This window comes from Morone saxatilis, unplaced genomic scaffold, assembly GCF_004916995.1.
Source record: "Morone saxatilis isolate NCDOM2014 unplaced genomic scaffold, NCSU_SB_2.0 Contig11, whole genome shotgun sequence".
NCBI classification, from domain to species: Eukaryota; Metazoa; Chordata; class Actinopteri; family Moronidae; genus Morone; species Morone saxatilis.
Genome location: NW_023339663.1, coordinates 28,146,318 through 28,168,514, shown reverse-complemented (window position 1 = coordinate 28,168,514; position 22,197 = coordinate 28,146,318). Strand labels below are relative to the sequence as shown.

Genomic DNA, 22,197 nt, shown 5'->3' with positions numbered 1-22,197 from the left:
TTGCCAGGCTTCAAGCTATGTGGTTGTGTCCAGCCTCAGTGGACCAATTCCTACTGGCAGCTACAGGATAAGCTACGGGTGTGGTTTGAGTGTGTGTGAAGACCTGTGTGAGGAGTGACTTGCTCAAAAACAACAATGGCGGCTGCTAGAGAGGTTAGCTTAGATACTGCCAACATCAGTTCTATCAGAAATGGAGAGTATTCCTTCATTAAAAGAAGAGCAAAGATTGGCACTGAAGGCTTTTCTCCATAGAAAAGATGTTTTCACTCTTCTCCTTTGGTAAGAGTTTGACTATGTTGTATGGTTTGTTATTCCTATTGGTTGAAGTTCACCCTTGATAGACGGTGATAGACAGCCCTTTCCAGATAGTTCAAACCATCGGACACAGTTGGATTACTTTGTTACTTTTCTTGGGAGGACAGACTCAGCAGCACATGTCCTACAAATCAGGATCACAGTGTACACCCTTGCCTTAAAAAAAACATTTTACTTTCCCTGCCATGATTATGCTGCACAACATTATTAGATCTGATAGTGAGTCTGCTTGGATCCATTTGGACATTCAACATATTAACGCATAGATCCAAAGCCTGCATTGACTTGGTCATAAGTGGACTTGTGGCTTCCAGTTAGTGGTTGAGGTAGCTACCATGTTCAAGGCCACTCAGGCAGTATTTGTAGAGGGAGAGCAGAGTGTTGTTCCTGTAATTTCCCCACCCATTTTTCCCAGTCTTTCAGTTTGGAGAATCAAACTAGCACCCATACACAAAACCTCCTGTCTAATCTCTAGATTACAACCCCCCTCCCCCACACTGCAAAGGAGGGACTCTTGGGCAGGAGGAACAGGGCCCAGATGCCCAGCCATGGATAAGGTTTTTTGATAAAGAGCCCTCACAACCACCTCACCCCATCTCCTTCCCGATGCCTCCTCCATAAACAATGAAAAGTTAATGAAGAGGTAACTTAATGATGTAATGAATATAGCGGAGCCCAAGGTCAAAGCTGGCTACAGTCTGGGCACAAGACGGGGCCAGGTGATAACACATGGTTTTATATGCCTCTCTCTCTCACACTCACACACAATCACAGACACACACAGTCTAGCAGATCTAAATATTATTAGTCAGCCGGCACTGAGAGAACAATCCCTGCTTTTGAATTGGTGTCTGCAGAAAAATGCTTTATAGCTTACATGTGTGCATCTGTAAATGGTAAATTGCTGCATTTATATAGTGCTTTTATCCAAAGCTCTTTACAAGATTTTTTTGCCCACCCATTTACTGGCACACCGATGGCAGCAAGCTACCACACAAGGGTGCTGCTCTGACCAGGGGTTCAGTATCTTGCCCAAGGACACTTCGACATGTGGACAGGAGGAGGTGGGAATCAAACCACCTCCTTCTGGACGACCCACTCTTGAGCCTTTTGTATTTTTTGTGTGCGATAGAGGGGGGTACATGCACTTTTGTGTGTATGGATGGAGGGATAAGGGCGTTTGAAGTACTGTGGGTAGTAAAAGCAGAGGGGTGTTTATGCATGTTTTTAAGTTTCTCTGTGTACTTGCAGCTGTGTGTGTTTGTGGCTTTTGCATTCTTTCCTTTGTGCGTACAGTACACGTGTGTGTGTGTGTGTGGACTTGACAGCACAGGGACTTGTTCTGATGTTGAAGCTGGTGATTAAAAATTGAATAGGTTTGAAAGACACAGTAGAGAGTTTGGCGGAGCCAGGTACGATCGATAGAGCTCTGGTGAACGGCCACTACCCCTACTCGTTGGGCTGGAGAGCACTTGGGAATGTGTTTGTGTGTGTCTAGGGCAGAAAGTGTGCTAGGGTGTGTACGTTATGCCTCGAAATATTCAGTAAACCAATTACACTTTAAAAAGACACTATTTTCCTCATAGCGCAGCATTTTGAGTTTTTTTTAGACCAGCTACACCACACAAAAGATAAAAACAGCCACTATGAGACAGATGCTTACGCAAATCCAGACATTGTCTAACAGTAAAGAAAATGCCAAACCAACACATCCAAATGATTGGGAAAAAAAGTAGATGAATAAAATCATAATAAGAAGGGGCAAGGACAGGAGGAGGGAAGATGGTAAGAAAGGAAGGAGAGGATAGTTCTTAGTGCACAGCTTACCCAGCAGCCAGGTGCTCTCTGTCTTCGATCTGTTTGGCCTCCACTGGGCTAAAGAAGTGTCTACACCTCACTTTATCCCCTTATAGTCTCTCACACCACAACATATGGGCGAGGGGAGGAGGGGAGGAAGGGCTGAATGAAGAGGATGGAGAGGGAGGAAAGGCAAGGAAAGGAAAAGGATGGCAAGGAGGACAGAAGAAGGAATGGGGATGAATGAAGACAGACTAATGCACACTAGGATTTTAGTTGTCATCAGCTAGTCCTATACTCCTAAAAAGTAGTTGATTAATCGTGGGAGATAGATTGCATTCTTTTCACCCAATAACTATGATCAAATCTTGTCAAAAAGGTCTCAAATACAACCAGGAAAGGGTTAACTTAATTGGACTAAACCCCCAGCAAGTTAGTGAGTTAGAGACTCACAAGCTAGTCTCTAAACGTTTCGTTCTACAGAGTGACAGGTTTTGTTGCTAAAGAACCAATTCAAAGGCAGCGATATGGTGATGAAATGCAACTACTTTGCATTTAGAAATCCCCAGATGATTGGTGGGCGCTGAAATTTCCAATCGTCTGATCTCCATCAACTATGTCTAGGTTGGAGAAACTGTTTGACTGCAGTGACAACAAAATTGATTTCTTGTAGGGATGGTGGGAGTCTTTCCTTCTCTAAAAAACTCAAATTCTGTTTATTTATTATGGCAATATCAATTAAACTTCAATGGCAATAAACTCCACTGCAAATGATCAACAGGGTAACTAACAAGCTTTGATAACTTACGGTTTTATAACGTTAGCTACCTCCTATATTGTCCTTTAAACCTTTCTTTAGTCCAGTGGAAATGTGTTTTTCTTTGGTTCTACCTGTTAAACTCTTATCAGATTACCTGCTTTGGTCAATTTGGTCAGAGGCTATGTAAAGTGTAGTACTGCATTTAGGTATCACAGGGAGTAGATGTAGCCTGTTGCAGCAGCACAGACATCACACAGCTACAGTAACTGTGCAGTCTAAAGGCCAGCATGGGTCATGCTGGTGGCTTCCTTTCAGAATAAAACAGTTTTGCAGATTCCTCCGTTCTCACTTGAATCCACAGGGAAAATAAGAATGTTTTTGCATATGCATTTCTCATCATGGTGATATTGCCAAGCTTTTAATACAGTGCAGCTTTCTCTGGTGGCAGTGTTAAGTCTTGTCTCCTTTCTGTGTATACATTTTCATAACCATAAAAGGTTGGTTTTGTGAAGAGATTATTTGCCTTTAAAATTTTTGAAAGGCAAGAACATATTTTCTTTGTCATTTTTCAGTACATGTACATGTTGCATATTGATTAGATGCAAGAATTGTTCACTGTCAGCCAACTTGCTCTGTTATTTCATGAATGAATGCTAAAAAGGCTAAAAGGGCATTAAAGAACAATTCCCCCAACATGACTTGCGGAGAAAAAATGTAGACATCAGATCTGCACTTTAAGGCAGCACACAATGTGGCTTATGGGGATCAAGAGTAGTCCTTGAAGAGCTTTCGTGTTAAAAATGGGTAGTTCACTATTTTTACTTCAGGAATTACCATTGCTTTACTCCCTAGATGTTAATGCAATCCTAAAATTATTATTTTTAACATGTGTTGTTCTGTCTAAACTGCTGAGTCTCCAACTAAATTAAAAACAGCCATGTGATAAAATGTTTTCACGTGGGGTGCTTTTGGACAAATTGTTTTAAATTGAGGCAGTATGGTCCAGTAAGAATCTGGTTTGGGATTGCTATGGAAAGTTGGCTGACATTAAGAGTTAAAAGGTCATATTTCATGTTCCTGTGTAAATGAGACACAAGGGCACCAACAGCCACTAGCCAGCATTAAAATACAGATGATCTTCTACTGCTGCTTGTAGACAGATAATTTGACCGCAACCAGCTATCTACAGGTAATTACATTTGAGATAATCAGGTTTTATTCCTATCTTTGTTCTGTATTAGAAAGTGATACTTGAGGTGAGGGACTGACCTCTGACCTCTGCAGGTCAGCTGTCTCGACCACAACATTGCTTATCTACAAGTATAGAAGAAATACTCCAGCTAAGATTTGTGCATCGAGTAAAGTTAAATCATTTGCCTACGGACATTCCGTTTACTTCCTAGTTTGCTGAGATGTTGTTGTGATGTTAGTTATAGTAGCAGGAGAGTTATGAGTATCGCTGTCTTTGAGCTCGTCTGCTGTCTTTGTGGAACCATCTTGTCCTCTCTGCGTGTTAGCTCAGCAGCAGCAACTAACCCACGAGGTTAGTTACATTACTGGCCATGTTGTTCTTAGCTCTATAGCATGGTATTTGTTTGTACAACATTTGCGAAGGGCTAAATAGGTAAAACGTTTGCTAATGTTACCTTCCTTGTTAGCTAAGCTACAAACCCAAAGAGCTCTTCTTGATCACTGAATCTAAATAATTATAACTCTCACTAGTTTTTTAACTGTGTTTGGATGCTTCAAATGGATTTTGTTTATTTGATGACGTTTTATATTATAATGTTTTAACCATTGACATATGTAAAGATGGACGACATGACAGCTCTTCAAAAGTGAAGCCAAGACAAAAAAACATGTTAATATATTTAAATATATATATATATAAATCTTTTATATGTCGATGGTTTCAACATTTACTCTCCAAAATTGCATACTGTACCTTTAAAAAGAGTGTGTTTGGCAATGTTTGGCAATGTTTGCAGCACTGGCGCAGTGTGGCCAACCCTTCCAATGTACCTCACTGATTCCTGGGCGCTGTTTTTTCCTGGATATGTATTAAAAAGGAAAGTAGTAGTCGAATGTCAGAAGGCACAAAATCCATTTCTTAAACTGTTTTTGGTGGCTCAGCAGCTTGCAGCAGTGTAGCTTTATGCTCACAACCTTTGTCATGAGTCATTCTCTCCCTCTCACAGGTTTTTCCTGTCAATCTCCTCTGTGTGCTAAAAGAAGAATATACTAAACTTAGCTTCCCCAAGGCAATCTGTGATCCATCTGATCTGCTGGACAGCAGGCATGGTAATGCACTGGCACTGTACGGCACTGTAGGACATTATATTATAGGCATGGATGCTTATTAGATGATAAGAACAGAATATCTGCTGTGAGTGTTTTATGAAGGTCAACAAATTAAATCAAAAATATTTCAACACTGACCTAGACTGTTTTGCATATTTTATATATTTTCACGGGTTGCATTCTCATTTGGCCCATAATGTAGCCTGAATGTGGGTTTAATATGCATTTACGGTTTGTGTTTATGAGGGACACTTTAACTAAAATCTTCATAAGACCTCACAGCGAAGATAAGATACACATGCGCTTTATTGTCTGGTTTCAATACACATCTATCTTCCTTCCAGTGTCCAACTGCAGTTTCAGTCACATGTACAAAGAACAACTAAGGCAAATCTGAAGTGCTGGGATGTGTGGAAACGTAGCTGCTAATGTGCTGACAGCTCACACCATGTTGGCCGTCCACATTTAAAACTCAAGTGCGGCCTCCTGTCTACCAAGTTATCAAATCTATTGCTTTATAAGGAAATGTTATACACTGTGAAACCACTGTTGAACATGATCATATGTTCACCACAAGAAATTTGCTCTAGAAATAGACAATCGCAAAATGCAAAGGCATGCTCAACACATGTGGGTTTCAATAGGATGCTTATATCCCACAGTTTGATCTTTGCATTGATAGCCTGTGAGAAGACGCCGGTGTATGTTGAGCGCCGTGTTAACTCCCGGTCATTTTGACAAGTGTAAACAGTCAATCTCCCCATCAAATTCCATTAAACCCTGTAAGAACACAAACACACACTCCAAAAAGAAGCCCCCAAGCAGCGGCATTAAACAAGTGCTCTCATTTGGACATAAATAGTGTGATCTTACTCTCATAAATCACTCTGAGATTGTACATTTGGCCCAGGCAAGGGCTTCAGGTTTGCACACCCCTTCTGTAAACAGGTTCTCTTTCAGCCTCTCACAACTTCAGTACGAGTCGGTAGACGTGTGAGACTCTATTTGTGTGTGTATATGTGTGTGTGCAAGGTTACCGGGCTTGATCCATTTTAAAAAGAGTCTTGCTGTAATCAAAAATAATAACCGCTCAAAGCGTAAACTCTTCCAAAGCCCCCTCCGCACTCCCCCAACCTCCCCTTGAAGTATGAAATAATATTCTGTGTGTGGGCTCTGGCCGAACGCTGAGAACGCAAACATTTCACAATAAAGTTGTTTAAATAAAGGCCTTGGCATAGATGGCTGGGAGATAGAGGACATGCTGCGTTAATTACAAGCGCCCGTTAAAATAAACCGCCGGCATAAAATATGACTCTCTCCCTCTCCCATTCTTGGGGATTTGAACCTATAAAATGTCAGTGAGGTGTGTACCTCAGATGTGCTGTTTGGAGACCAAACACAACAGCAGCCCTTCTGGTTGGAGATTGGAAAAGAGAGATAGACAGACAAAGAAAGAGAAAGAAAGGGAAGGGGGGCAAGATCCGCAAAAAAACACAACAGAGCTCTACAATCAACAAAGAAAGCAGTGTTTACTCTGCATTTAAAGACTTATGAATTCTTCTCACCCCCGCCTTGCCGTTGCGTGGCGTTAACTGAAAGGGAAAATAGCCCAGTTAAGCACTCGGTTTATTATTCTTCAAACTCTTGTCTGAAAAGTAATATGCTTTAAAGGCACAGTAAATGTACTGGTGCTCTCCTCTCTGTATCTGTTTCAGCCTTTCCCTTACCAAGCGGTATGTGTGTGTGTGTATGTGTGTAAGTGAGTAAAGTTACATTGCAAAGAGAGAGGCAGAGAGATGGATTATTTTTCCTGAAGCGTGGACTTAAGTTTCTGCTCTCTGCTGCTGGGTGGCCCACTCCTCTTTAGCCGTGTTAACATAAGAATAGAGGGGTGGCCAGGGGGTGAGGGAGGGGTGGGGTAGCCGGGTAGCTGGTTTAAATTATTCTGCGCCTCCGCTGCTGCATAGCAGGAGCTGTTGTTATCCACTTAGAACATCAGACGATTTGTTCCTTCTCCCTCTCTCTTCTCTCCCTCTCTCAACCCTGTGGGCGTCTTTATTTGGGACCCTTTGTACCAGTGTTATGTTATAACGCCTGTCCCAGCCAGGGTGCACCTCATTCCCTGCCACTTGTGGGCTTTTCCTCTGCTGCATTTTTAAAATTCAGATAAAAATGTTTTTAAAAAATGCTTTGGGATCCGTTTTTGCCTCGCAAAAGCTCTATATCTGGTTTTAAAAAGTCAGGGGTGGCAGGGTGATGTGTTTTACCTCCAACTGAGCTAAACTAATCAAGCCCCCTTTCCAGTGAAAGATTCTGCCCCTGTAAGGGTAACCTCAAAAATCTAAATATCAAATGTTAACTCTCCGTACCGCGGGCTGTCATCCAAGCTCAGTGACGAGTGCTGTGACGCTTGCAGGCCCAGATGAGGAATGCAGTTATGAGGAGATATTTGTATACATTCAGCCTGCGCCTTGGAAAGCGGAGATGGTGGTTGAGCACAGCTTAAAGACATCTGGATGCGATGAAATGCCATTTGTCTAAACAATCAAGAGTCTTACCAAAGCCACCCAACGTGCGCTGTGCTTTTAGTACATACTTGTGCAATGTGCTTCAACAGAAAGCGTTATTGACAAATATTTCATTGCGACAGCCTCATGAGATCTCAAAACGAGATTTTTTTTCCTTTTGCATCATTCCAGCTCTCTGCTGTAAACATAAAGCATTTGTGACGGCTGTGTACTTGAGGATAGATGAGATGCGATGAAGTTCATTTTGGAGGGGGGGGGTGGGAATAAAGAGAGTCATAAAACCATGGTGGCATTTCATTATAAATAAGACTGAGGCAAATCAGTGAGATCGTAATCTAAATACTTAAATTTAATGCTCATTCTTCTTACTGGAAAAAAAAAGAAACATGGTGAATAATAACCGCTCATATTTTGCGGTTGACCACCGGCCATCACTGCAGCAAAGCATTCAAGAGAGTTTAAATGAACGTGACTTTCGAAGGTACAATATAAACATGTCGGGAAGGATGTCTGTGCAGGCTGAAGACACAAAATCACAAGTCAAACACACAGACACAGAATGAGGCATCATCCGTCAAAAGAAATGCCACACCTATAGATTTATTTTCTCCTTAATTCCATTTAAACAAATGGTCTGGGCAGTCATGGCAGCCAGGGCTCTGACTATGCCAACGGTGTGTGTGTGTGTGTGTGTGTGTGCATAGTGGTGGTGGTGGAAGTGAAGGGGGCAGGCAGACATGACTGGGATAATAAGCGTCATGGAATCTAATCAGATTTCTAAGAGGAATTGATTGTTGTGAGGCAGCCGGTGCAGGAGTGGGGTTGACAATAAGCTGAAATTTAAGTGTTAATTTTTATGCTAATCCTCTGGCATCTCTGTGTGATGCAATTTGGTCCAGCAGCCCCTCGACTTTGCGCCGCAGATATGAAATTGTCCCGTGCACAGAGAAAATGTCAGCTTGCCAGACCCTGAAAGCTCGTAATTTATTAGGTATGTTTCTATTAGTATGTGTCACAGTTGTTAGGGAGCCACATGCGCAGGCAGGCAGCCACACCACCTTGCTCTCTCCCTTCCTTCCCCTCGTTTTCTCTATATCTCACTCTTTCTATCCCTCTACCCCAACTTGTCGGATCCTCTTTTCTCCATCTTATTTTCTCCCCCGTGTTGCCATCCACTTTTTTAGCACACGTGCACACTCACGCACGCACGCACGCACACAATGGCACGCACCATGCTTGTTCTTAAGATGGTCTCGGCTCAGTGGCTGCTACACTGGGGCCTTAATGTATTATCATATATCGGGTGGTCCTTGCCCCCTGGACAAAAGGCTATTTAATACAATTTAATGACATTCCCAAGATTGGGGGTGAAGGGGGAGGGGGGCATAGAGGGATAGAGAGGAGAGAATAAAAGAGAGAGGGAGGGAAGAGAAGGGGAAACAGAAGAATAAAAAAAGAAAGGCAGAGGCCCAGATGAAAATAGCATCTGTGTTTTTCATGGCTCACCCATGCAAACATTGCAGTGTAAAATGCGTGACTTTCCCTTCTCTTCTGTCTCTACCTGCAGAATAAAATGTATTTGGGGGCTTGATAGGGCTAAGTATGAGTAAACTTTCAAAATCACTTTCATCTGGCCCTTGGCAGATTGCCTAAGATGTTATAAGTTGTGGAGGAAATATTCCAATTTTTTTTACTTACAAGAATGTAAATACTCCATTATACTGCTAGTAGAAGTCAGAGATCCTTAACCTTTAAGTGTTTAAGATACCAAACATCATTTGATACTATTTATGGTCATTTTCTTCAGCAATAACCATTTAATGCAATTACATTATATATAGAGTATTTTGAATTGTGAACCACAATGTCTCCAAAAATGTATGTTCATATATTTACAAATTTGCAGCAAATGTGTTTTGCCACCAATTTTACATAATAAAATGCTCATGTAGCTCACCTGGTAAAGCTAAGCTATCGTCCATATTCCATATACCAAGGCTAAATCCTTGCTGCAGCGACCATGGATTTGATTCTGACTCTCTCTCTCTCTCTCTCTCTCTCTCTCTCTCTCTCTCTCTCTCTCACTTTCCTGTCACTCTTCAGCTGTCACTATTGATTAAAGGCAATAGAAGTCCAAATATACAACATTATCAATGAACACGTCTGCAAAGTTGAAAAATGCCCATATTGAATGTATCTACGAATCTATCTAGTTCTTATGGATATCATGGAGGCGGGTCAATAGAGGGCACAAGTATGGTACCCAAAAACTTAATTCAGAGTCAGCAAGTTTAAAAGGAAACTACTGTATGTTTCAACTGCCCTTTATATTGCTCTGTTCACAGCCACAGACTTCACATTAACAAAAACACTAATTTTGCCTCACAGAGCAGCACTGCCGCAGTCGGTTAGTTTGTTGTCTTATTGTGTGACTTTAGTATGTTTAACCCTTTGAAACACTAAAGTCACACAAGCACTTTTATTAGATGTACAATGGCGCAATGCTGTGCAATTTCTTCGTTATGTTACGTTATGTTTGGATTTCAAATTGGATATTAACGTAATAATTTTAATCCAAAATATGATATTTTCTTAAACCTAACCCAGTAGTTTTTGGTGTCTTAACCTAAGCAAACTGCGACCAAGGCCCTGTACAATGAAGGTCTGGTACATTTGTTGGTACTCTCCAGTGGTCATATATGTTGTTTTGGGATTCACTGGCCTATTCAGCCATTCAGGTATAAGGATGTGTTGGATGAACACAGTTCTCTGATACCAAATTCCTATGTGATCTAAGAATAGAGCATGGATTGGAAAAGATGTTGCGAGTGAACATGCTTAATTTTCCCAATTTTAGCTATTTTATAGTCTGTTGAGTAGTTAAGTCTATAACAATATGTATATTTTGTTCACTCATCATATCTTATCTAGGTAAAATATGTATCTCCAAAGTAACTAGTAAGTATAGTAGCTATCAAATAAATGTAGTAAAGCATACACAAGTACAGTATTTGAGTAAATGTACCTAGTTACTTTCCACCAACACCTGTTAGTGAGCAAATTACAATCCGTTTAGGTAGAGATGTCATCATTGAGGGATAACAGAAAAAAAACAGGGATAAACAATGACTTTTCCAGTTTTTCAGCAGACACTTTTTCTGCATAGAATTCTATTCTCTTCTGTTTTATTCTATCTTTAGTCATCTCCCTCTTTATGTTTAAACACTGCTAAAATGGCTGTGCTCCCTGCTCATATGTTGAGTGGTACTAGAAAGCCAGTCAAAACTGTACTCAGTGGGCCCAGAAAACACACTGAAAGGTTTGGATGCAATTCACATATAGGTCAATTAAATGCAACAACATCTGCTCTCTCCCTACCATTTGCATATGGCATTCATATGTTAATGATGTCCCTTGTTTTTTTTTTCTGCATGTGTGTGTGTGTGTGCATTTGTGTTTGTGTGTGCTATTTGTTTCTCTCTGTGTGTATTTTTTTGCCTGTACTTCCTCCCCTCCTCCCATTCTCTTTGTATCGCCAAACAAAAAGAGATGCAGAAAATTTGGATTCATACTTCCCTTTTCGAAAAAAAAAGCCAGATACGCCCGTCCTATTTTCACTTCCTCTCGCCTGACGATTAAAGGGGAGGTTAGACGAGTGCCACAGTTGTTCCATTGCCGTGCCCCTGATTTCAACAAGAAGCCCCTTTAACAGCAGAAAAGGCAAGGCCCTCTCTCTTCCCCAAGCAGCTTAATGCCTTATAAATCAATGATGACACAGATGGACTAGCGATAATCTATTTAGAATGCCTCACAGCAAATATTGTTGTGCAGATGATTAGACAGCCAGTTATTTTAACTCAGACCCCTAAACCCAATCTTCCGCTTATCATAATGCTCCTCAGATTTATAGTGGCAATTTGGGATTTGATATTTTTGTTATTTGAAATGAATTTGGCAACAAAGAGACGTACAAAATGGTCAAAATTAAAAGTGAAATCAGGTTGTGCGGGGCAGTGTGTGTCTACATGTTTGTGCGCGTGTGTGTTTGTAAAGACACAGGGTGTGTGTGTGTGTGTGTCTTGGGTGGCATGGGCAGCTTGAGAAACAAAAGACATGAAGAGGTGCTGGTGTCTGTGCCAAGGCCATAATGATAAGGCATGTTTCTTTAAAGCAGGAGGGGGTGGGGGGCAGACCTTTAGCAGAATTGTATCTCCAGGGCATTTTGTGTGTGTGTGTGTGTGTGTGTTAGACAGTCTAGTGACACGAGGGGGGTTAATGGCAATCCAGGGTCTCTGCCCCTTTTCATGGTCGATGGGTCTCAATTTAGCGTGCAAGGGTGAGGAGGAGGAGGAAGAGAAGAAGAGGAGGAGGAGGAGAAAAGAGCAGAGGAGGAGTGCAAAAATGAAGTGGAGGTTGTCAGACGTGGCAGCTGCTCGGAGGCCCTGATAAATATAAGCCCTTATTGATCGGTTGAAAATGAAAGATCCCCGAGTGGCGTGCAGTATTTAGCTTCTTGTCTGCCTTGCGTCAGCGGTGGCCTTGCCCTGGAGGGATAGATTTTCAGCTGTGCCTCCGGGCACCGCAGCGCGCTGGCTTTGATTTCATCTTTAACCTTTTTCGGCTGCGTTCCCTTGACCTCTGCAGCGTCGCACACTGAATTTGTTAGATTTTCATCTTGACATCGACCCCCCCCCTCCCCTCCCACCTCATCTTTGTCTTCCTTTCCACCCATCACTGTCTTCTTCTTCATGCTGTATCCCCTGTCCGTCTTCCTCTCTGCCTCTCCAGGTCTATATTTCATTATCACCTCCTCTTCTAATCTTTCCCCTCCTCTGTTTCTCTCTCTAGGTGGCCATTCCAGCAAGCAGCAGTCAGTCAGAAGTGACAGTGAGAGGCCACTTGATCCTAACAGACAGGTTGCACTCCAGTATGCAGTTGGAGTGTTAAGGTAAGCTCACACACGATTCACACCTTAGCCTGTGGCAAAATGTCCCTCAACTTGAATCTTGATCTTTCCAAACCCTGTATGATATTTTCCTCTCACACTGTAATGATAAAGGAACAAGACACATACACACGAATAAACGCACACGTACACTCACACACTCCAACTGTTCGTCATTCACTCACCATTTAGTCTTATCCCCAAAGGCACTCTGTCTTAAACCAAAACACACACACACACGCACACAGAGACAGTCACACAGCTACAGTACACTGCTGCTATGTGCGCAGACAGAACTTGTAACAATCTGGATTGTGATAATCTATGATAATCATCCACCACATGCCACCTAAAAACGCACATGGGTGGCATTCAACACCCACACTGGCACATTGCTTCAGTGCATCTCGTCTCCCTCTGCCGCTCTCCCCAATGTCACTACCTCCAGCGTCAATGTCACCACTCTGTTCCTTATTTCTCTTTTATGTATGAGGAGGCTTGTGCTATAACACACGGCGGAGGGGGAAAAAAAGGAAGGAATCTTGAACAATTTATGTTTGGCATTAGTGTAATTGAATCCCACTCGTATATCAAAGTAAGAAAGTTGTGAGGTGTAGGTGATATAAATGCAAGGTAGGGATCCATGAAAACACAGATCTGTCCCTCCCCTTTTCCTTGTCTTCTGAACAATGTCTCCCATCTCTTTTTTTATTCTCTCCCTCTCTCCCCTCCTTTAGCTAGATGGACGATAAATTCCCAGCCAGAGAGCCAGCAACAGCTGTTGGCAGACAGGCCTGATATGAGAATAGCAGCATAGGATGAGCAGGCATTAAAAATTAATATGCTATTTAGCCTAGGTGTATTTTAGGTATTTGACATTTTCATGTCCGGGACAGACTAAATTTATTCATAGTACAGAAAAAAATAAAAAAAATAAAAAAAATAAGAAGAGAGGAATGGGTGTAGGGAGCGGGAGGAGGAGTGGTGGGGGTTGGGGGACAGAAAAGGGGATGCAGGGAACACTAAGTGACGGCCATTCTGATTTTATGGTCACCCTGTTTCACCTTGCCTCCCACCACAGCGATGAGCGTGGGGAGGTTTGACTACACCTTTTATTTCTGCTTCACAGTGGAATATGACAAGGCTGGTAGTAATAATCACATCACACACAGAAACTGATGTCCAGTATAACCTCTTTCCTTTTATGAAAGATTAGTGTATGGGCAGGCAGTACAGTAGCCGGGCTAACATTTAGATGTTGAAGAGATGTTGATACGACAACCTGTACAAGCGTTTAAAACCTGTATAGTCCTCTTTCACTACACTACCCTGCACTGTTTCAATATCCATTACAACAACATTCAAAGCTGATTATATAATGTGTTTTCCACAGAAAAACAGCAGCATTGTTCTGTGTTCACTTGAAACAACCTATATCCCATTCTTAACCTCTTAAACAGCGGTTTAGCTAGAAATCATCTAGCTAGAAAAGTCTGCTGATGTTGTATTTCTTAAGCTTTCATGGCCTTTCTCGGTGGATGGAGTTGCTCAGTTGTCACAGAGATGGTATAGTTGTTATCATGTGACCAACAGTAAGTGGTTACAGTCTCCCCCATAGGTTACTGTATTACCGTATGCAAACCTGAAAGTTGGCTTTCCCCTGGTTCCTTCGACAAAAAGCCAATGGGATTTTCCATTGGACTTTGGATTGCTGCAGGAAATAAGTGCTGAGGTGACTTTTATAGCGTTAATTGCCAGAAGTAAAAAGCTAATGTTAGGCTATAAACAAATTAACGGTTGCATGTGTTGTAATTAAATCTTGTAATTAAAATCTAAAAGTTGGAAAGTTTAAGTTAGAATAGTTTTCTAGAGCGCAAGTATAAACACAACAAGGCTCTAAAGGTGGACTAGTGAAGAAATCAGTCTTCATTTTCTGTGTGCTGACATTTAATGTCACTGACAACCTCTGTAGTCTCATTTAGAAACTTGTTAGCGAGAGCCTTTTTTAAGACACAAAACAGGTCGGGTATTTACTTATTGACATATTTTATGTCATAGAACAAAATGTGAAAAATCTCACAATCTGACATTTCCATGACTTGCGGATGTTTGTATATTAACAATTTTCACTCAGAAGCAAAGGTATAAGTAACGGGACTTTACACCACAAAACCTTTTTGGAAGGAGGTCGGGTAAATGGTTTTGTCAACCAAGCATGTGACTTTGACCCAGGAGACTGCAGTACCATTTTGTATTGCTTTCATGACCATGTTCTTTTCCTAATCCTAGCCAAGTCATTTTTATGCCTAACCAAACCTTAACTGTAGTCACGGCAGATCGGAAGATTGTCATATGAATCTTTTTTGTAACAGGTTTGGAAGCCCTGCTGAAAAGTGAGCCAGACCAATACGAATTGTTATATAACGTAATGACAAACAACTTATTTTGTCTTTTAGGTTTTATAACTTATTATAAATAATTAGAAGTTTGTAAAATAGTTCAAGATGATTTATCAAGTCTTTGGAGAGTGGTCTATTAGGACAACACTTTTCCCAGACTTCTCATTTTAATTTCAGCAGGACACCAAGTCAACACTTTATGTAAATTTGGGTTGACATTGAACCTCCTGCAAGTTGACAAAATGGTTGCTACTATGGGAACAGTCATTTTGACAGGTGACAGTAAATGTGTCAATGAGCCGAGAGCCTAACACGTAAGCTCGAATTTGGAGTCAGAGATCTGCATCAGTTTGGCTCTTTTTGAAAGTCAATAAAGCTTTAGAAAAAACCAAGATGTACACAACAGTTGAGTTGCATGTTGATGAGGAACAAAAAAAGAAATACTGTAGATGTAGAGTAGCAGTATCCAGTATTGTCATCTATCCAGATTAGAAACTTAAACGCCAGCTGTCATTACAGACAAAATACTGAGCAATGTAAACTTTACATTCTGTTCAATTATAAACATGATTAAATGCAATTCCACTGCAAAATACACCATACCCACAGAAATGTGTGAATGTGAATTTGATCATAAATTGATACAATGCATGTCATATATGTTCCCCTTCCAATGGCCCAGGATTAGGGAACTCCTCTACTGCCACTGAGCCACTGTTCTGCAGTCAAACACGAGAACCCTGGAGGTCCAGACAGCAAAAGTACAAGTCCCATGCTGAGCCATGCTAGGACAGTCCTCTCTCTTTATCACTCCCTCTCTCCGTCTCTCTCTCCCCCTCCCTCCTTAGTGATTAATGGCTAATGCTGCTCTAGTACATCTCTATATCCCTCCTCATCCCTCCCTCGCTAATCGTTGTGAAATCTTAGACATGGCCTGGATTTGGCTTCCTGGAGAAAAAGGGGGGTTCGATTGGATTGGGGAGGGGGCCAATTTCCACCTCCTTCAGCATCCATGTCTTCTGTTTTTTCATTGTTGACTGTCTTCTTCTTTAATAACCATTGTTTTCCTGTCTTCTTATACTGAGTCATGGGAGAGACTCTGTACAGTACCTGTACATTAGTATAGAAAACTATTTTCTACAAATCACAATTCATGTCTTGTCTGTTTGGAGCAGCATGTAATGAATAGATTGTAAAATGTTTTCTTGTGAAACTACCACTACTTACTAGTCATTCAAAAATTATGACATCACGTGATGGAAGAAATACAGCTTGGCTCTGTGTGAGTTTGAATGGACTCCTGCCACATGCTAATCTAGGGTATAGGACCGCACTAAGAGGAGCTCAACGAATTTAAGTATTCCTGGCACCTGATTTATAACATATACTTGCAATCAAACTACATTCTGAGGGGCCAATCAGACAGAGACGCACTGCAACAGGCACGACTGGTTCAAAAATGCCTTGGCAAACAGCTGGTGCACCTGTGGAGTGAACTGCATGTGCAACTGGGTGATCAAATATGATAAATGGGAAAAAAATGGATTCAGGCAGCCATCAAGTTCTTGTTGTTGCTCTCTGTCTCTATCACAGACAAGTAACCCACATGAAACTATTACGATGATGCAACCCAACGTGGAAATGTTGAGGGTTTTTTTAGCTTTTAAGCAAACCTAAAAGCCACTTAGAAATGAACGTCAGGCGCACTGTTCCAAAGGAAAACAATGGTTTTGCTGTGATGCATTTCTAGCGACGCATGTTGATGGGATCATCCACTAAATCACATAATTAGTTGTTTATTTAAACTTTAAAACCTATGTTCGTGTTTGACTTGGCTACTGTGCCACATCAAAAGCACGGAGGTGAGGGTGGATGGCTAGGCATACAAGAAGTGGACCACCTTGACCACAATCATCCTTTAACACTGTATAAATACAAATGGTCGTTTTAATTCAGTATTCAGTATAATTTTACAAAAATACAGCATTTTAATTTAAGTCCATATACAAGCTATTTCCAGAGCTTTTAACCATGATCCCTGTTTCTGTTCAATGATGGGTTTAGATGTTGTGAATGTGAATGGCCTCTATGATCTTTCTCCGGTTGTCCACTTGCTCCTGGTCAATGACGTCAGTGAACAGTTGGAGAGACTCCTGTAATGGTAAATTCATTTCTTGTTAGCATACATGGCCCAACCTCACCCTTCCTAACACTATCCAGGGTTTTTGTGTTTTGTAGATTGTGATTCTGGACTCGCTTTGCCCTGATGCAAGATCCTGCAGACAGCTCATATGTAAAAAAAACACGCAAGGGTGTTGAGCACTTCCTGGAGGGCCAGACCCCTTACACAACAACAGGTGTGAAGAGGTGTCCTCAGGTATAATGTCTTATATCTCCCATGTTCGGGGTCCTTTCTTCATCTTTGCGCTCGTGTGTTATGACTTTTCTTGCAGAACATAAACCCATTGTCGCCGGCCAAGAAGTTCTCTATTTCATTCTTCACCAGCAGCAGAGTAAATTGCCACAACACTCCATGACAACTCTAACCCCATGAGCCAACTCCCGTTTGATGATGAAGATCCTAAGAGGCAGTTGAAAAGCTTCAGAAAAGCTAGTAGGAAACTGGAAATTTAGTTAAGGTCACTTTGTCAAAGTGCAATTTTGATGGTCAAGAATGAAATTTGTAGTGATATTCAAGAGATAGGAAAACAAAATAATGGAAAGCCAGCTCACTAAAGGACTAGTATGTAGGATTAAGTGGCATCTAGCAGTGAAGTTGTAGATTGCAACTGTCGTGGACACGACACTTAGATAGGGCAAAAGGCCCTATGTACAGCCAGTGTTTGGTTGGTCAAAACATGGCGGACTCTGTGATTATACACTAATGAAAACATACCTATGAATATTACACTCCATTTCTGACAATAGGTCCTCCTAAATGTTACACACTGAACCTTTAAGTGAATGATGATCACAAGAAATCAGTAACAAAGGGTAGGACCACAATCCGACACCTGTAATGTTCTTCCACCCAAGTCAAAGTATCAGCATTTTTTAAAACACATAAATAATGGAAGAAACAACTGTGAACTGTTCATTTTGTAGCTCCAAATTCAACATTGTGAACTACAAACATGAGCGAGTTAATTTGAATGCGTGTGAACTGAACTTTGAGCAAGCTCTTGCGAAGTGTGAACTTGCACAACACTGTGGATAAATAGATGAAAGGGCTGACATGACTAAAAACTGGATTCAAACCCACGTAATCACAACCACAGAGCGTGCACCTGTGCTCGCTCACCAACCAGCATGTAACAGTGTCACAACAGTGCGACATCAGTAACACTTCTCGTTGCCTTTATTTATACCTCTGGTTCAGCAATTACTCACCTTCCACCTCTTTCCTAATTGTACCATGCGTTTCTCTCTTTTTCACCTCTTTGTCTGCTAATTATTTCATTTCCTTTCCTCTTGTCTACTTCCACCCTCTCGCCTCTTTCTCTCCGTCTCCGTTCCCTCTACACTTGGCAGCAACTTCCCGTCACCATACAGCGCAGTACTGTATATACACTGACTGTTATTACCTTGGGGAACGTTTAGCAGCTCTGTGTTTAACACCATATAACCTCCGCTACATCAGCAGCAGCAATAGAGAGAAAAACCTAGGAGGTGGAAACCAGAGACGGCTTGTGTTAGGCGAGTGTTCGACTGATCACCACAATAAAGACGACAAGCGAGAGAGAGAGAGAGGGAGAGGGAGAGGGGGCATGTGACAAGCCTGCTTTATTTCAACCTATTGGATGATCAGTGATTCTTAAGGGGAGGGATAATTTCTTGCGATATCTCTCACTACAAAGTAAACAGAAATCAAAGCCCTTCACGCTCCGAGACAGAAGCACTATATGAAAGAAACTATCTTAACAGCCTCCTTCATTTCTGCTCTTTCTTCCTTCTGTACTTCCCATTGATTTCACGTAACTGGTGTTAAGTGAAACTATTTGAGAAGCAATGAATCCACTTGACTTCCTGTCTCGGAGGTAGGGGGTGATTGGCTCACAGTACGGTCAAATAAAGCTTCTGGTCGACGTGTGTTTTTATTATTCCTAATTATGTGATCAGACTTTGTTTGATATCCATTCAACAAATTGAAAGTTAAAGTGAGACATCAAGTTAAGTTTTCTCTTTTTTTATTCCCTGCGAGTTGTTCACAGTTTGTGTGGTGGTGGTGAGGTTTTCAAAGTCTCACAATGGCCAATGTGCCTTTGAGTCTGCAGCCTCTTGGCAGATTACTGTCACTCCCTATCATTCAAATACCTCACCCTCCCCTGACTAACATATTGTACACATCAACCCCCACTCCTTACATCCCCGCTGCACCCCGCTCATTCCATCTTCTCCCTGATGGGGATCTGTGGGCGTTGATGTCTGTCTCATAGGACTTTCAGAGGGGTAGGGGTGCAACTTGACAGATAACACGACTACCAAAGGAGTCAAAACCGAGTCATTTCCATGTCCATCAATGTGTTTGTCCACGAGCACGTGGGGAAAAAAGTCTTTGCACGTACACCAACGACAGCAGCTCAGGGAAAGACGTAGAGGGACTGTCAGGTGATTATAAAAAGAAAAAATAAAAGATTTAAAGAGTGTTCAGGGGGATTGGGCGCTCAGACAGGAGCCCGCACACACTTGCACACACACACATCTGCTCAGGGGTTTCTCTCTCCGTCCCATCATCCTCCCAGGATATCAGGTTGTAATTGATATATGGGCTTGGCTGTCTCTCCCCCGCCTCACTCTCTTACGTGTGTGCGTGTGTGTGTGTGTGTTAAAGTCGACTTTCTAATTTCAATCCCCAGTGATTCTCCTATTGCTCCTCTATGGCGCCCGCACTATCCCCGTGGGGATGGACAGAATGGATGACGAATGAAACACCCCCCCCCCCCTGAAAAAAGGAAGAAGAAGGTGCGTCATTGAACAATTCCACAAAGGCCTAATGTGTTATCAAAGTAACTTCCAGCATATTAGTGACAAGAAGCCCAAACCCCCTCATATCCTTTGTCCCCCCCCCCTTCTCAGCACCCGCCGCCTCCCTCTCCTCCTTTGTGGCATTGCTCGCTCGCCTCGGCAAGCTTCCTGAATTAAACTGCCGGCTTCCTGTTCTTTTATATGCACGGCCACATCTGGGGCGCCCGCTCGCAGGGCCCCGCCGCTTAATAACAATCACCTTCCCTTTCACTCGGCCCTGATTGTTTCTAATTCGCCCTGACAGATAGTAGCTGACAAGCCGCCCGCGCCTCCCTCCCTCCGTGACCCGAGCTCACTCAGCACACTTATAAGGCCTGTCATTTTTAATATTTGATTTTCACTTCGTAAAAGTTATGTGTTTTAGAGCTGCCACAACCACAGCCACCATTGCCTCCCCAGCTGTGCACTAGGCACACATTGGTGTATGAACAGTGTATATTAAGGATCTAAAAATATAGGTATTTGTTGGTTTCTGTTTTGTGGCAGAACAAGCAGAAGTGCTATCAGAGACGACGCAACGAGATGTGGAAAATCAACTTTCATTTCTGACGCTTAGTCGGCATCATAGTTTAAATGCAATTTGTTAACACAATCAGGACTACCATTAATAATGTATTTTTGTGTGTAACGTATAATCATGGGCTGACTTGGTTAGAGGGATGCTGTCGTTTAACACATAGAGTACGCTAGACAGTAGATAGTCTGCATAGGTCTTATCTTTGATCCTCCAGTTACCGAGCTGGCTATTTCCTGCCACCTGATTGTCCCTGACATTAACATAACCCCGGGTCCTTTAACTTAAGGTCAAAAACAAGATCCTTGGTTGTTTGGGGGCCAGTATTGTTTTAATGCTTTCGTCCCACTTGCCAGTAATTACTGATGCCCAAACTGGGTTTTCTTTGATTTCTTACTCCCTTCACCTCTTTGTAATTGTTTTTTGACTCTCCCCCTGCTGTCTGCTATACCATCAACAAGCAACAATCAACTTCCTCATAAAAAACCGTTGAAACTGTTGCTACAGGTGACTTTTCACCCTTTCTCTCCTCTTTCTCGGAGATCTCACCATTAAATATTTGGTCTCAGTTCTGCCTTCTTAAAGAACATGCCCGTCTTTATCCCTTCTCCTATATCTTTCTCTCTTTTCTTCTGTCTATTACAGTCGGAGCCGCCAGTCTCTGGGAATACCACACAAACCAGCACCCAAACCGAAAACAAACCAGCTTTGAACTTTGCTTTTAGTGCTGTTTGTCCTCTAATTAACAAGATCTATTGTACTCACTGTCAGAAGTTTCTTACGTTTATATCGTTACTGATTGCCTGGAATTGCTGATCCATTGAGGTTTCAACCTTAGTTTTTACTCTCCTGGAACTCCCCCTATTAAGACCTGGATTGTCATCACACGTGATTCCCCACAGGGCTTTTCCTCCTGTGCTTAGCTTTCAGTTTTTTCCTTCGTGTTCTCTTTAACAGGCTCTGTCTGTTCATGCTGTCTTCAAAATTCGTCTTTTTCATTTTTCTTTTTATTGTTGTTGTTGAAGAAATTATTTTCAAATGCTTCCATCGCATAGTCCAAAAAAGATCACCAATCATCAATGTAAGTCTGAATCCAGAGGAAAATTTGCAAGAAGGCATAGACGGTCGATGGCCCAGTTTCTGAGAAGTGCCGGGTTCAGTTCTTGGTCATGTCTGTGGCAAAGAGTGTAGGTGTTTTGTGTGGCTTGGTGTGTGTTGTTACGGACTGAGGCGTGGTAGGGGTCATTATACAAGTTGAGATTTCAGGGCCTCTTGGTGGGAGTTGGAGGGTATATGTAAAGTGGCGTGCTACACCACAGAGGTGGAACGTGTCACAGTAAGTTGAGAAGGTAGCAGTAAGTATCGGGTGGGGTTAATTCTTACTTTTCCGATACGTTGTTTTAATCTCTGTCCCCATCCTAGTTCTTGAAACAACACACACTACACACGCACACTGGAGCAGTAGCAGACAGGTACATGAGACCTATAAAGACTCTGTATGACTCCTTGTCTCCAATGCAAGCGCAGACACAACACTTGTGTCTGGGAAGATGGTTTAGGGTCTAATTGGTGCGTGCCTTAGCCTTATATTACTGGGGGATGTGGCTGGGGAT

General features: G+C 42.0%; 1 protein-coding gene across 2 annotated transcripts in view; it reads left to right on the top strand.

Annotated features, from left to right (window-relative positions):
* znf536 (zinc finger protein 536) overlaps window positions 1–22,197 on the top strand; it is a 179,602-nt gene that overhangs the window by 22,762 nt on the left and 134,643 nt on the right. For both annotated transcript variants that reach the window (XM_035652105.1, XM_035652106.1), the window contains exon 2: window positions 12,550–12,649. The gene's annotated coding sequence lies outside the window, so the exon portion shown is untranslated. The remainder of the gene's footprint in view (window positions 1–12,549; window positions 12,650–22,197) is intronic.